Genomic DNA, 13,262 nt, shown 5'->3' on the forward strand with positions numbered 1-13,262 from the left:
TCTAACTCCTATAAAATTCAGCTGGATCCTGGAAAATGACAGTGGAGTACTGCAAACCCAAACAAGTAGTAGCCCCAATTATTGTATGTTTTCCAGAGCAGGTCAACACAGCCTCAAGTCCGCGGGAGGCAGCCAATACATTCTTTTCCATCCCTACTAAAAAGGAGGACGAGAGGCAGTTTACACTCATTTAGGATGGACAGAGGGCACATTGACGGTCTTGCCCAGGGTTATGTTAACTCTTCCCTCTGTCCTAACATAGTCTGGACTGTCTGGGTGCTCTGCCTGACACCATATTGGTCCAGCATGTTAACGGTATCATATTAATTAAACTGGATGAACAAGAGGAAAACACATCAGAGGCTTTAGTAAGATACATGCTGCAGAGGGTGGAGAGAAATCCTATGAAGACTCCGGGGCCTGCAGGAGTCCAGTGGTTTGGAGCATAACAGACACCTGCTCCAAAGGAAAGGACAAAAAAAAAAAAGGAGAGGACAAATACTGCATTTTGTACTTCCCACCACTTAGAAAGACCCACGACGCCTCGTAGCTTCTTCGGATGCTGGTGGCAGAGTGGGCCACACTTGGGAATAATGCCCCGATGCACTTGCCAAGTGGCTCTGGGAAAAGTCCCAGAACAGCAAAGAACTCTCGCAGGTGCAGAGGCTGTGGTACAAGCATCCCTGCCACTTAGACCATGTGATCTGGAAGATTCTGTGGTTCTAGAGGTGCCTATGCTGGGAAACGATGCCATATTCCTTTAAACCACTAAGCCTGTGGTAATTTTATGGCAAGCCCCAGGAGGAGAATCACAACGGAGACCCCTAGGTTTCTGGAGCAAGGCCACACACTACCTGCAGCAAAGACCCGTAGCTGCTGGCACGCCTCTGTGTCCTAGAGAAGGAGTGCCTGACCGCGAGACACCAAGTGGTCACCACGCCACTAGAGCTGGGTTCCACCAGACCCTCCAAGTTGCAAGGTCAGGCACAGCCAACTGCGATCCACTGGAAGAAAGTCGTATGTCAGGATCGGACACGCGCAGGGCCAGAGGACGCAAGCAAACCTCGTAAGCCCAGACCCTCGTATCACCGACTGCTGTTGCCCCAGTTACCTGTCCCTCACCTCCACCTATTGCTGTGTTGGGTTAGGGTGGCGCTTATGTCCAGCCGGCAGAGGAAGAAGGGAGCTGAGCTTCCTATGTGGATGGGTTGGCTCAGGGTGGGGCGCAAAGTGTGCCTACAAACAGCAGCGCTACCCTACAGCCTCACTCGGCGTCCCTGAAAGGCAGAGGTGAAACGAAATCTTCCCAAGCTCCCAGGGAGGAGAAACTTGGTGTGTTAGTTTCACTGTTGCTGCTACAACAAATTTCCACAAACTTAGGAGTTTAAAACAATATACATTTAATATCATACAATCCTGGAGGTAAGAAATCCAAAATGGGTCCCCCTGGGCTAAAATCACGGTGATGGCAGGGCTGTGTTCTTTCTGGAGATTCTTGGGGAGAATCCACTTCCTTGATTTTTCCAGCTTCTAGAAGCCACCTGAGTTCGTTGGCTTGTGGCTTCTTTCCAGCAATGACATCACTTCAACATCTGCTTCCATCGCCACATCTCCCTCTCTGACTCTGACCCTCCTGCCTCCCTTTTTCTCTAGTTAAATTGAGCCTGCCCAGATAATCCAAGATCACCTTCTCATCTAAAACTCCTCAACTTGATGACATCCAAAAACTCCCTTTAGCCATGTACCGTTACCTATTCCTAGGTTCCAGGGATCTGGACGTGAAGATCTCTGGGGGCCATCATTCTGCCCACCACCCTTGGGCAGCACACTTGGCTATTCGTTTTATGTAGAAAGGGATGTGACTTGAATGTATTCACACCCATGGACGGTGACTTAAGGCTTGGCTGCCGCTAGGCTGGGCCTGGAAGGATCCAAAGATTGAGGACCCCAGGAATTCTGTGGAGGGGCACGTGTGTGGATCGACCTGGGGGTGGGTGTGGTGCGAAGATCTTTGTCTTCCACGGTGACACCCACCAGAAAACACCCACCAGGGAACAGGCAATAACCAACCAAGCAGGCAAATGGTTTGACTGGTTGAAATCAACATGCCTCAGCCACGGGCCACTCAGCGATCAGCCGTGGTGGTGGGATAACAGGACGGCATGGGCCCAGCATGAGATCCTACCCACCGAGGCTGAGTCAGTTATGGCCTCTGCTGAAGTTCAACCTGACAGCACCAGGAGGCAGAGCTACCCCCATCCTAGCACCGCCCCTTGAGGAATCCCACAGGCTACTTTGTGGAAAGTTGATCACTTTGGACTCTTCCACCCTAAAGGGGGCAATGATTCATGCTGGCTGAATCAACGCAGAGTCCGAGTGTGGATTTGTTCTTCCTGCCTTTATGGTCACTCTCTGGGGCTTATAAGAATGTTCGATCGTCAGGTATAGAACAGCACATAATACTGCTCCAGACCAAAGGGCCCACTTGACAGCAAAGGGGGTGTGGCATTAGGCCCATGAGCGCGGGGTCCACAGGGTCTCTCATTTACCTCTCCACCCAGAAGCGGCGCGCCCAGGTGAGTGACGGAGCGCTCCTCTCGGAGGCTCAGCTGAGGTCCCAGGTGGGAGAAAATACCCTATAAGGATGCGACTCCATCCTTTAGGACACGGAATGTACCCTAAATGATTATAAATTGCTGTCTCCAATTGATAAAATGCATAGGTCCGGGAACCAAGGAGTAAGACTAGAAGTAGTGCCCTTTCCTTCACTTCCAGGCATTCACTGGGAGAATCTGTGCTTCTCCTCCAGAGGGAGACCACTTCCACCAGGGTACCCAGTAAGAGTGCCACTGAGCTGTGTCATGGCTGTCAGCAGTCACTTGGGGCTCTTTGTGCCCAGAGACCGGCAGGCAGGAAAAGGAGTCACCACCGGAAGGTGGGGTACCAATGTAAGGTCAGACCTCCTCAAGCACAAACAAATGGGAACGTGGTTGAATTTTTAAATAACCTTTTAAATAACTGTAAATCTGGCTACATGAACTATGAAACCCAAGCCGCTGTTCTGCACACTATACACAACATACGTTTTTTTGGATAAGATTAAAAAATAAAAACTAACCAAAGGATGCCCAAGGTTGCATCTCCTGTGAGACCTTCGACTCCCACCTCAGCTGGCCCCCAGGGCCCATCCACCCAACCCCTTTCTCAGGCCATGTCCTGGGGATCATTTTGATGGTCAGACCCCAGATGTCCTTCGACCCTCCCCTACCACGTCCCGCAAGGCCTGCACTGTCTCCTCCCCACCAACCCCACTCCTTTTCCTTTACTTTGTCCATCAAGTTGGTCTCTGATCCCCCAAACAAGCCTGTTTACCACCTTCTGAACAAGATTTGACATTCATTTCCCTCTGATGCACTCGCCTTCAAATCAAATCAACATTGTAAAAACAAAAATAACACAAGCCAGAGAAACAGGAAAATAACGTTTATATCAATTCCCACAATGCTCACTGTACGCAAACAAAAAGCTGAGGCGGAGGTCCAGGCGTGATGTGTTTCTTCAAAAGGCAGTATTTGGCTAACAATTTAAATGTTAGTCTTGCCCATTCACTCTGTGTGGTCCAAACAGATGAATTTTATATGTGCCCAGCAATTGTTACAAATTTAGGACAGCTAACACTAGGCATGATGGCAGCTTCTGGAAGAAAGCAGGGCTGCATCATTGTACGGAGCCATTAAGTGAGGCCAGGCCCACCCCTGAGACTCCTGGGGGTCCACACGCAGGAGGAGCAAGGAATAGTTTAAGAGTTAAAACAGGGCTTCCCTGGTGGCGCAGTGGTTGGGAATCTGCCTGCCAATTCAGGGGACACGGGTTCGAGCCCTGGTCTGGGAAGATCCCACATGCCGCGGGGCAACTAAGCCCGTGAGCCACAACTATTGAGTCTGCGCGTCTGGAGCCTGTGCTCTGCAACGGGAGAGGCCGCAACAGTGAGAGGCCCGCGCACCGCGATGAAGAGTGGTCCCCGCTCGCCGCAACTGGAGAAAGCCCTCGCACAGAAACGAAGACCCAACACAGCCAAAAATAGACAAATAAATTTTTTTAAAAAAGAGTTAAAGCAATTGGTTTTATTGTAAGTGCAATGAAATTTTACAAACAAACCAAAACCAATTCCACTTGCTGGGACTTAGTGGGCTCTCAGCAAATGCTTAGTGCACTCGGCTTGCCCTTCACTGAAGCTCTCTGCAAACTCAGGGCTCAGCCGTGTGCCAGAGCTGAGCCTGGCGCCTGTGAGGCGTTCATCACCACGGGGAACGGGGGCTTTCACGGGCCTGAATCCCAGGTACCAACAGGGGGTGATGTTTTCAGGGTATTTCCATTGCGCCCTGTTGACTTTATGCCTAAAGAGAGGCTTCCATTATGACTGAGCAAAAGGAAACCAGAGTCTTGTAAATTTTCCAGAAAGAAAGGAGGTGAGATTTCACAGGAGAGCCACGGCCAGGCTTCCTTCCCACCTGCTAAGCCCCTACCACGTCTCTTCAAAACAACCTGGCCCAGCTGGAGACACATTTCCGCTCTCCCATACACACTGAACAAAGGCTTCGTCGGCTGCAAGAAGGTGGCTGCAGAAAGTGGGTCAGTCTTTTGATGCCGGTGAAAGATGCTAGTCCCTGGTGATAGGCATTCACGCACACACATGTGCACGCACGCGCACACACACACACACACACACACACACACACAAACACCCCTCACTGGGCCATGCAGCCGGAGCCCCAGAGCCCCCAGGGACAGACATGGCTCTCCCAGATATCACACGCAGCCTTGGCCTGAGCACCCTCCAAAGACCTGGAGGGACAATTCCCAGTCAGAAGCTCCACGTACAAGCATGCCAGGAGCTCCTTTGCTGGCCGGCAAAGGGTGTCTCAGAGGAGAGTTCATCTCTGGAGTGACACAGATGTGGCCTGAAATCTTGGGGACCTGAACAACGAGGGGGAGAGAAGAGAATATTGAGGGAAAGGTAGGGGACAAAAGAGTTAAACAAAAACAAGGCAAAGGACTTCCCTGGTGGCGCAGTGGCTAAGAATCCACCTGCCAAGGCAGGGGACGTGGCTTCGAGCCCTGGTCCGGGCAGATCCCACATGCCGCAGAGCAACCAAGCCCATGTGCCTCAATTACTGAGCCCTCGTGCCACAACTACTGAAGCCCGTGCGCCTAGATCCCGTGCTCCGCAACAAGAGAAGCCACCGCAATGAGAAGCCCGCAAATCCGCAACGAAAAGTAGCCCCGCCCCGCTGCAACTAAAGAAAGCCCCGGCTCGGCAGCTAAGACCCAGCTCAGCCAAAAATAAAATTATTTAATTAATTATTTTTAAAAAGGCAAAAACATTTGGATAGGATGAGGTGAAGCTTGTCCTTGGAAAAAAGAGTGAGTTCCAAACAGATTTGAAGAAGAGCACTCTTAAACCTAGAGCCCAGGGTGGCGAGAACTTACTCCCTCAGAATAAAAAAGCCTCCATGATCCCGGGCAGGGACGCCATCAGATGTTTCCCGAAAGCGGCAGTTGGATGAGGAGTTCCGAGTGTTAGAAGAACGCTGGAGTCCCGAGGGTGAGGACAGAGAGGAGGACAGGAGAGGAAGTCGGGGACGGGTGGCAGGCATGGATGCGCAGTGTCCTTGCGTCAGGGCCGGCGGAAGGTGAGAGCCAGGGACAGATTCTGCACAAGGCGGCTTCCAGGATGCAAATCTGCCCGTACCCAGCGCTGACCGACGCTGTCGTTTTGGGGCCTGAGGTCTTCACCCAGATGACACCCAGGGCCTCGTCCAGTCTTCATGGACGGAGGAGCACGAGCAGGCAACCCGTGTTCCAACCCGGAGCCTGAGGGAGTCAGAGGAGGAAGGGGCTGAAAAGTGACCTGGAGCTGCGCTAAAGCCTCGTGGGTCCAGCTGTAAGCAGGTGGCGGGCAGGGGCTGGGTGAGCCCCCCGCCCGCCCCCAGGGCTCCCCCGCACTGCCCTGAACCGCTCCAGGAAGAGCCTCTTACCACATCTCTGCCTTAGCTCCCCAAAATCCCACTCTTGAGAGATGCCTGGTCTTTTTTTTTTTGAAGTAGAGTTGATTTACAATGTCGTGTTAGTTTCAGGCATACAGCAAAGTGATATATACATATAATATATATATTTATATATATATGTGCATAACTGAATATATATATATTCTTTTTCAGTTTTCTTTTCCATTAAAGGTTATTACAAGATATTGAATGTAGTTCACTGTGCTACACAGTAGGTCCTTGTTGGTTATCTATTTTATATATAGTAGTGTGTATCTGTTAATCCCAAACTCCTAATTTATCCCTTCCCCCTTTCCCCTTTGGTAACCATAAGTTTGTTTTCTCTGTCTATCTCTGTTTTATTAATAAGTTCATTTGTATCATTTTTTTAGATTCCATATGTAAGTGACATCATAGGATATTTGTCTTTCTCTGTCTGACATACTTCACTTAGTATGATAATCTCTAGGTCCATCCATGTTGTTACAAATGGCATTATTTCATTCTTTTTGTGGCTGAGTAATATTCCATTGTACATATGTACCACATCTTCTGTATCCATTCGTCTGTTGATGGACACTTAGGTTGCGTCCATGTCTTGGCTATTATAAATTGTGCTGGATGCGTGGTCTTTAAGCAAACATGCTTAGAAGGTTTGGTTTTGTTTTGTTTTGTTTAAAAGCTAGCTGAGAAAGCACAGGAATTAGCATCCCCTGTTTGTTTGTACAAGCAAAAGAGAGCTTGGAAAACAAGTGAGGAAGCCACTTCCACTCCACCCACCCGACAGAAGTGTATTCCTTTCACGTTTCCCCTCCCCACACTCCCCATTGGCACGTACGCTTCATATGGTTGTACGTGTAAGATACGTACACCCAAAAGCACAAATTTTGCTTTGTCTTTCCGCAATGTTGCCACATCTACATTCTTTGGTTTCACAGATACAGCCAAGCTCATCATTTTATTTATTTTATTATTTTACCTTTCTGTAGCATTTGTGTCTTGGCATCTTAAAAGCCCCCCAATATTGGGTGTTTTCTGTCCCACCTGAAAGCCCACTGCTCTTACTTCCATTGTTTGTTTGCTGCACTCATGGCTGTGCCTGACCTATGTCTGTCACATTATTTTCTGTGGTTTGTTTATTGTTCTATCATCTGACTTTGGCTCTGTAGAATATTTTATTTGTTTATCATTTCTGCAAAGGTGTGGACAATAAATATATGCTTGGTAAATCTCTAGCAGTGGTTGTTCAAAACAGCATGAAACTCATATTTATGTAATTATTGAAGACAAAAACTGGGAAATGAAGAGAAGTCAAACAAAAGTAGTAACTTCACAATATGAAGAATTCAGTGTCTTTGCTTTTCACTGCTCTGGTCCCAATTCTTCATCTCTATTGGAGTTACAAAGCCAGCCATTTTAAACTCATACTAAGCACCCTATTCAAAATTAATTTTTTAGCTCAACATATGCAAATCAATGTGATACACCACATCAACAAAAGAAAAGATAAAAACCACATGATCATCTCAATAGATGCAGAAAAAGCACTTGATAAAATTCACCATCCATTCATGGTAAAAACTCAAAATTAATTTTTGATTTATATTTAGTAGTTTATAACATTTAAAACTATATTTTTCTAATTATAAAAATTCTTATATAAATGTAGATTATCTAGAATTTATACAAATATATAGAACATGTAACGAATGCTTATTATAGAATATATGACAGACACTGAAAAGTATGGTATAAAAAAGAAAACTAATGCCACCCATATTCCACAACTCAGGGAAAAAAATCACTGTAAGAGTTTTTGTTTTTTTGCAGTACGCAGGCCTCTCATTGTTGCGGCCTCTCCCGCTGCGGAGCACAGGCTCCGGACGCACAGGCTCAGCGGCCATGGCTCACGGGCCCAGCCGCTCCGCGGCATGTGGGATCTTCCCGGACCGGGGCACGAACCCACGTCCCCTGCATCGGCAGGCGGACTCTCAACCACTGCGCCACTAGGGAAGCCCTCTGTAAGAGTTTTGATGTTCCTTTTTGGTTTTCTTCTATGTACACATTCACACAAACACACTCCCCTAAAAACATAGGCTGTTAACTGTGCACCTCATCTGGAAGGGAAGTCCATACTCTTTCAATAAAGTGCACGTCGGGCTCTCTCAGGCCAACATTCGACATCAAGGGCGGGGGGTTGGGTACAGCTCATCCCCTGCTGGCCATGCTCACCCCCCTGCCACTGAGGAACAATCTGTCAGGGACACTGAGACTTTCTGGTGACCTCCTCCTGACCTTTGACCCTGAGGACTGGCTCAGATGTGAGAGGCAGGGGCGGGAGGAAGCATCCCAGAGGGCAGGGGTCATTCCCAGGGGATGAGACAGGGGTGCCTGGCAGCCATTTCTCCTTCACTGGAGCCCTAATGACTTACACCGACACCTGGGCCCTCATTCAGGACGGAAACTTGAGCCGCCTCCTCTGTGCCGACAGCAGATTGTACAGCTGTGACGAGCAGGAGCGCTGTGGCTGCGGACTGGCCTGTCCTTGTCCCGAACAGCTTCTCAGGAGCCATGATTCCAAGCCCAGCGTGAACTGACTTACAGCAGAATCCTCTACAAGAGTCCTCAAGAACCCTGAGAAATGCTTGTACGATGAACGCTTTATTCGGATTATTCGGTAACACTTGCCTCTTCTTAAATCTCCTAAACAAAGAGTCGTGAAAAAGAGTCTTTTAGGTGTTGAACTTCGGAAGACCCATTTCTCCTTGCAACTGAGTGAATTCACTCTATTTTCTAAAGAAACGCTTCTGTCAGCCGTACTGGACTGAGTCCGGTGCGGATCTTTTCTCTTCACGGTGTGGCCTTGGTGGGCATTGCCGCTTTCCTAAGAGAGTCACATTGGTAGCTGGAAATTGGCCACAGTGGGGACACTTACACCATGACAAACATTTTCTCCCTCCAGAGACCCAGCTGTTAAACTTTTACCAGCACACCACTGGACTCACCCCCAAGAAATGATTAGAACAAGTTCCCGGTGTTCTTGCCAAAACGTTAAGTTCTAAATCACAGAAGAGTGCCCCACGCCGGTGAATCCTTCTCTAGCCACCGACCTAGCCTTGTAGTCCCCCCGCCCCCACTGCAGCACTCTGAAGACCCACCATCACACATGTACTTCAGGTCCTGTGGGTACAGGTCAGCCAGGCTTGCAGTTCCTTTGGCGTGTGGGCTGTTTCTTACCAGGGCAGGGCTTATCTTCCCCGCTCCAGCTATGCTGAAACCCGATCCCCCTCATAGGCCTGGAGTCAGAGAGGCGTGCTGAGAGTAGATCTTGAGGAGAACAGGCATCACTTTGCAGGGCACCTGCTCCAGGTGAGGCAACCAGCAAGGACAGTCAGTTCTCTGGAAGGCGGAAGTGATCGCTTCTGCCGACGAGGAGACTCCTGGGAACTTGGGGCTTTGAAAATTTCAGTTCATCCGTGACCCAGGATCATTCCCTATCTGACTCCTGACCTTGACATAAGGGACCTGTCAAGCCTGTGACTTGGTCTCCTTTGTAGCTCTGGGAACCTCACAATCAGAGTCTAGGCCTGATTTCCACCGGTCTACCCAGTGGCCGTGGGAGATGTGAATCTGCTGGGCTGCAAAGGGGCCCTCAGGCTTACAGACTTGGTCAAGTTGGCAGTGAGCTGTCCTAAGCCTACCATTTTCTTTTGCCAAGGTCTCCAGCCCCAACGTTAGGAGCCACCCTTCTCCATGATCAATATCATTACCGTTGTCCCCTCTGATGAAGTACCACCTCTGCTTGACTTCCCAGTACCTTGCTCTCTACCTGTGCCCCATCATAACCGACCACCCGTGAAAACCTAAGGAACTGCAATGCTACTGCGTGGTAAGTTATTACCAGCGGTCAGCAAACTTCTTCTGTAAATGGCCAGACAGTAAATAATCCAGGCTTTGTGGGCCTAGTGTGATCTCTGTAGCATATTCTTTGACTTTTTTTTTATTATTATTTCTTATTTTTTTTTGCGGTACGCGGGCCTCTCACTGTTGTGGCTTCTCCCGTTGCAGAGCACAGGCTCTGGACGTGCAGGCTCAGCGGCCATGGCTCACGGGCCCAGCCGCTCCGCGGCATGTGGGATCTTCCCAGACCGGGTCACGAACCCGTGTCCCCTGCAACGGCAGGCGGACTCTCAACCACTGCGCCACCAGGGAAGCCCTCTTTGACTTTTTTATTCCTCCTTTTTCCCTTTAAAAAATAAAAACCATTCTTGGGACTTCCCTGGTGGTCCAGGGGTTAAGACTCCGCGCTCCCAATACAGGGGCCCCAGGTTCGATCGCTGGTCAGAGAACTAGATCCTGCATGCCACAACTAAGACCCGGCACAGTCAAATAAATAAATACTAAAAAATAAAATAAAATAAAAATTAGAAAGAAAATAAAAACCATTCTTAGATCAAGGACCATACAAAACAAGCCACGGCCGAACCCTGGTTGTTACAATCCCGCTTCCCCCTAGGAATGGATAAAGCGGTGGCTTTAAGACAAGTGGGCAGTTCAATCCCAGAATGAAACCCTGAGGGTCTGCTTTCTAAAACCATTTTCAGTCTCCAGTGTCTTCGTTTAGATTCCCTGGAAAACAGAGCCCGAGGAAAAGCTTAAGAACCCACACTTTACCAGGAGGCGCCGTCCCAGGGCAGTGAGCGCAAAGGAATATGGAGGAAAATGCGAGATGCAGCATTTCCGTGGCCACCTCTGCTCCCCAATGAACCACGTGAGACACCCAGTCAGCAGGTTCACGTGCTCAGCCCAGGAGTTTCTCTGGAACAGCTGGGATTTTTGCCCCCTGGAGGGCGAAGGGTGAGGCACTGGTGAGCTGGCCCTCTCCCTCCTCTTACTGGAGAAGTGCAGGCCGGGTCCACAGTCCCACCAGGACAGCAGTTACCACGGTGGCCTTTCCTGGGCTCCACCTGGGACCCCAGGCCTAGGATCCTTCCCCTTTCCAGCGTATATGACACAGAGTCTTCAATCCCCACCCAGGCCCAAGGGAGCAGAGGGCCAGGACCTCGGTCCTCATCTTCTGGTTTGAAGGACTCCGGGCGTAGGGAGGCCCGAGCAGGACTGGTCTGGCTGCGTGGACCCTCCAGTCACAAGCCTTCCCTTCAGGAATGCATTTCAGTGTTGTCAGAAGCGGCATGCCAGCTCTTCGGCCGCACTCCCAAGTCCTTCAGAGGGGTAGGAGCTTTGCAGGGTCAGAGGTGAGGGTGATGGGCTCTTCTCTCCTAGGGAACCCCCGGCCCCAGGCTTCCTCTTGCCCTCCCTTCCTAGTTTTCACATTACTCTCCCTTCACCATCTCCCCACCCCTGTCCACACACTTCCTTACAAACGGTCCCTTCCCTACTCTCACCATGGGCCCCTTAGTCCTCCTTCCTGATCTACCAGCCTTCCACGGTGTAGGATTAGGCAGGCCACCATTTCCCTACTCAGCACCCTTTGTTCCCAAGCCATGGCCACACCGTTTGGGAGGGGGGCAAGTCCTCCCCGTCTTTGCTCCCCTTTCCTATCTCAGGCAGAGATCTGGGAGGACCGTTCCATCCCTGACACCGCCTCGGGACTGGAGGAGCAAAGCCGAGGACATCCCTCCTTGGAGGCCTCACAACATTAAATCACTTGGCATTTTCTGACTCCAGAAATTGTAGTCAGGGGTTCTTCCTGGTTTCCCACAAGTTCCCTCAGTAACGCCATGGCCTCAGTGGGGTGTCCTAGTTTATCCCGAGGTCTCAGGAGCTCCCCCAGGTAGAGCTGGGGGGGTATGACGGATGCCCTTGAGCACCCACTCCAAGACACAAGTGGGAATACTAGTCTGTCCAGACCACAGACTCCGAGGCAGGGGTCCTGGGTTGGCCCCCCACCTGCCCTTTGCTTCTCTCGGCAGCACCATTGCTGGCTCTCATTGTGCAGACGAACCCTCCCGGCTTCCTGAGAGTCCGGAGTGCTGGTGGCAGCAACGCCAGGGGGAGCCCATCTCTTTAATGAGCACCCACACATATCCCACCAACACGTGGTCTTCTCCCTGCACCACGGGGCCCCAGAAGCTTCAGTAGTGCCCTGTGGGTGGGGGTCTCCTATTTTCCCTTCCTCCTCCCTCGCAGGGCTTGATCTGTTGAAGAGGAGTGGGGGTATGGGCCCACAGCAGCCTTCTCCCCGCAACGGTCTCTTTCACGATGGGACCACCATGTGCCCCAAGGCTGCTGCCTTCCACAGCTAAGTCACCTGGGCTCCTGCCTTGGCAACTCAGCCAGGTGACCTGTCACCATCCCCAGAGGCGATGCTGCCCATCCTGAGAGTGGTCTACTCAGACCCCTTTGTTGCTTCCAAAAAGGTGTGGTCCGGGCACAAGTGGTATACTTTCCACGCTGGACAGCAAGGAGAAGCAGGTGAGCAAGGACCAACATGGCAGGTAACGCAGGTGAGACATACGCAGCAGTTTACTGGAGGGAAAACTTAGAGGTTCAGGCGGAAGGCAAGGGCCCTGCCATCCAGGGAGGCCCTGCGGGCGGCAGGGCCAGTGGTGGGTGGTGGTCCACGAGGGGGACCTGTGCTCCAGCCACTCCCACAGCCCATTCCCCACCACCGTGAGCCTCTATGTATTTAAAGGCGAGTGAGGAAGGGGCAGGCACCTGGCCAGCCACATCACAGAGGGAGATTTCGGGTGGGGTTAATGTTCTGGGGACGAGAGAGACATTGGGGTTTGGACTTTGGTCGCCTTGTTCCCAGGCTCTGCAGGAGCAAGCGGCCACGAGATCGTTCTGCAGACAAAGACCGTCTCTCCTTGATGACATGAGACACGGCTCTGCACGATTCCTTAGTGTGTCTTGACATCGAGGGTGTCTTTTGCAAAGGGACCGTGGGGATCTGGATACACGCCTCACAGAGCTGTGAGGATGAAAGAAGAGAATTCACGTAAAGCGCTGCCAGTGGTGAGCATGTGCTAAGTCGTAGCTCGTCCATAGGGTGAGAGGCAACCTGAGGTTCAGGCCGTGCATGAACATGGAGCTCACCTCAGCGTCCTGAAGGATCACACACCCTGACGGGGAGGGCCCCTCTTCGCCTCCCGAAGCACGCAGTGTTCCAATTCCAGACACTGCCCCAGGATATGGATGTTTGCGGGGGTACCGGCTGGGCTACACTTCAGCACCAACCCCAGCAATGCTAGC

The sequence above is a fragment of the Pseudorca crassidens genome, chromosome 6 (assembly GCF_039906515.1).
Source record: "Pseudorca crassidens isolate mPseCra1 chromosome 6, mPseCra1.hap1, whole genome shotgun sequence".
Classification (NCBI taxonomy): domain Eukaryota; kingdom Metazoa; phylum Chordata; class Mammalia; order Artiodactyla; family Delphinidae; genus Pseudorca; species Pseudorca crassidens.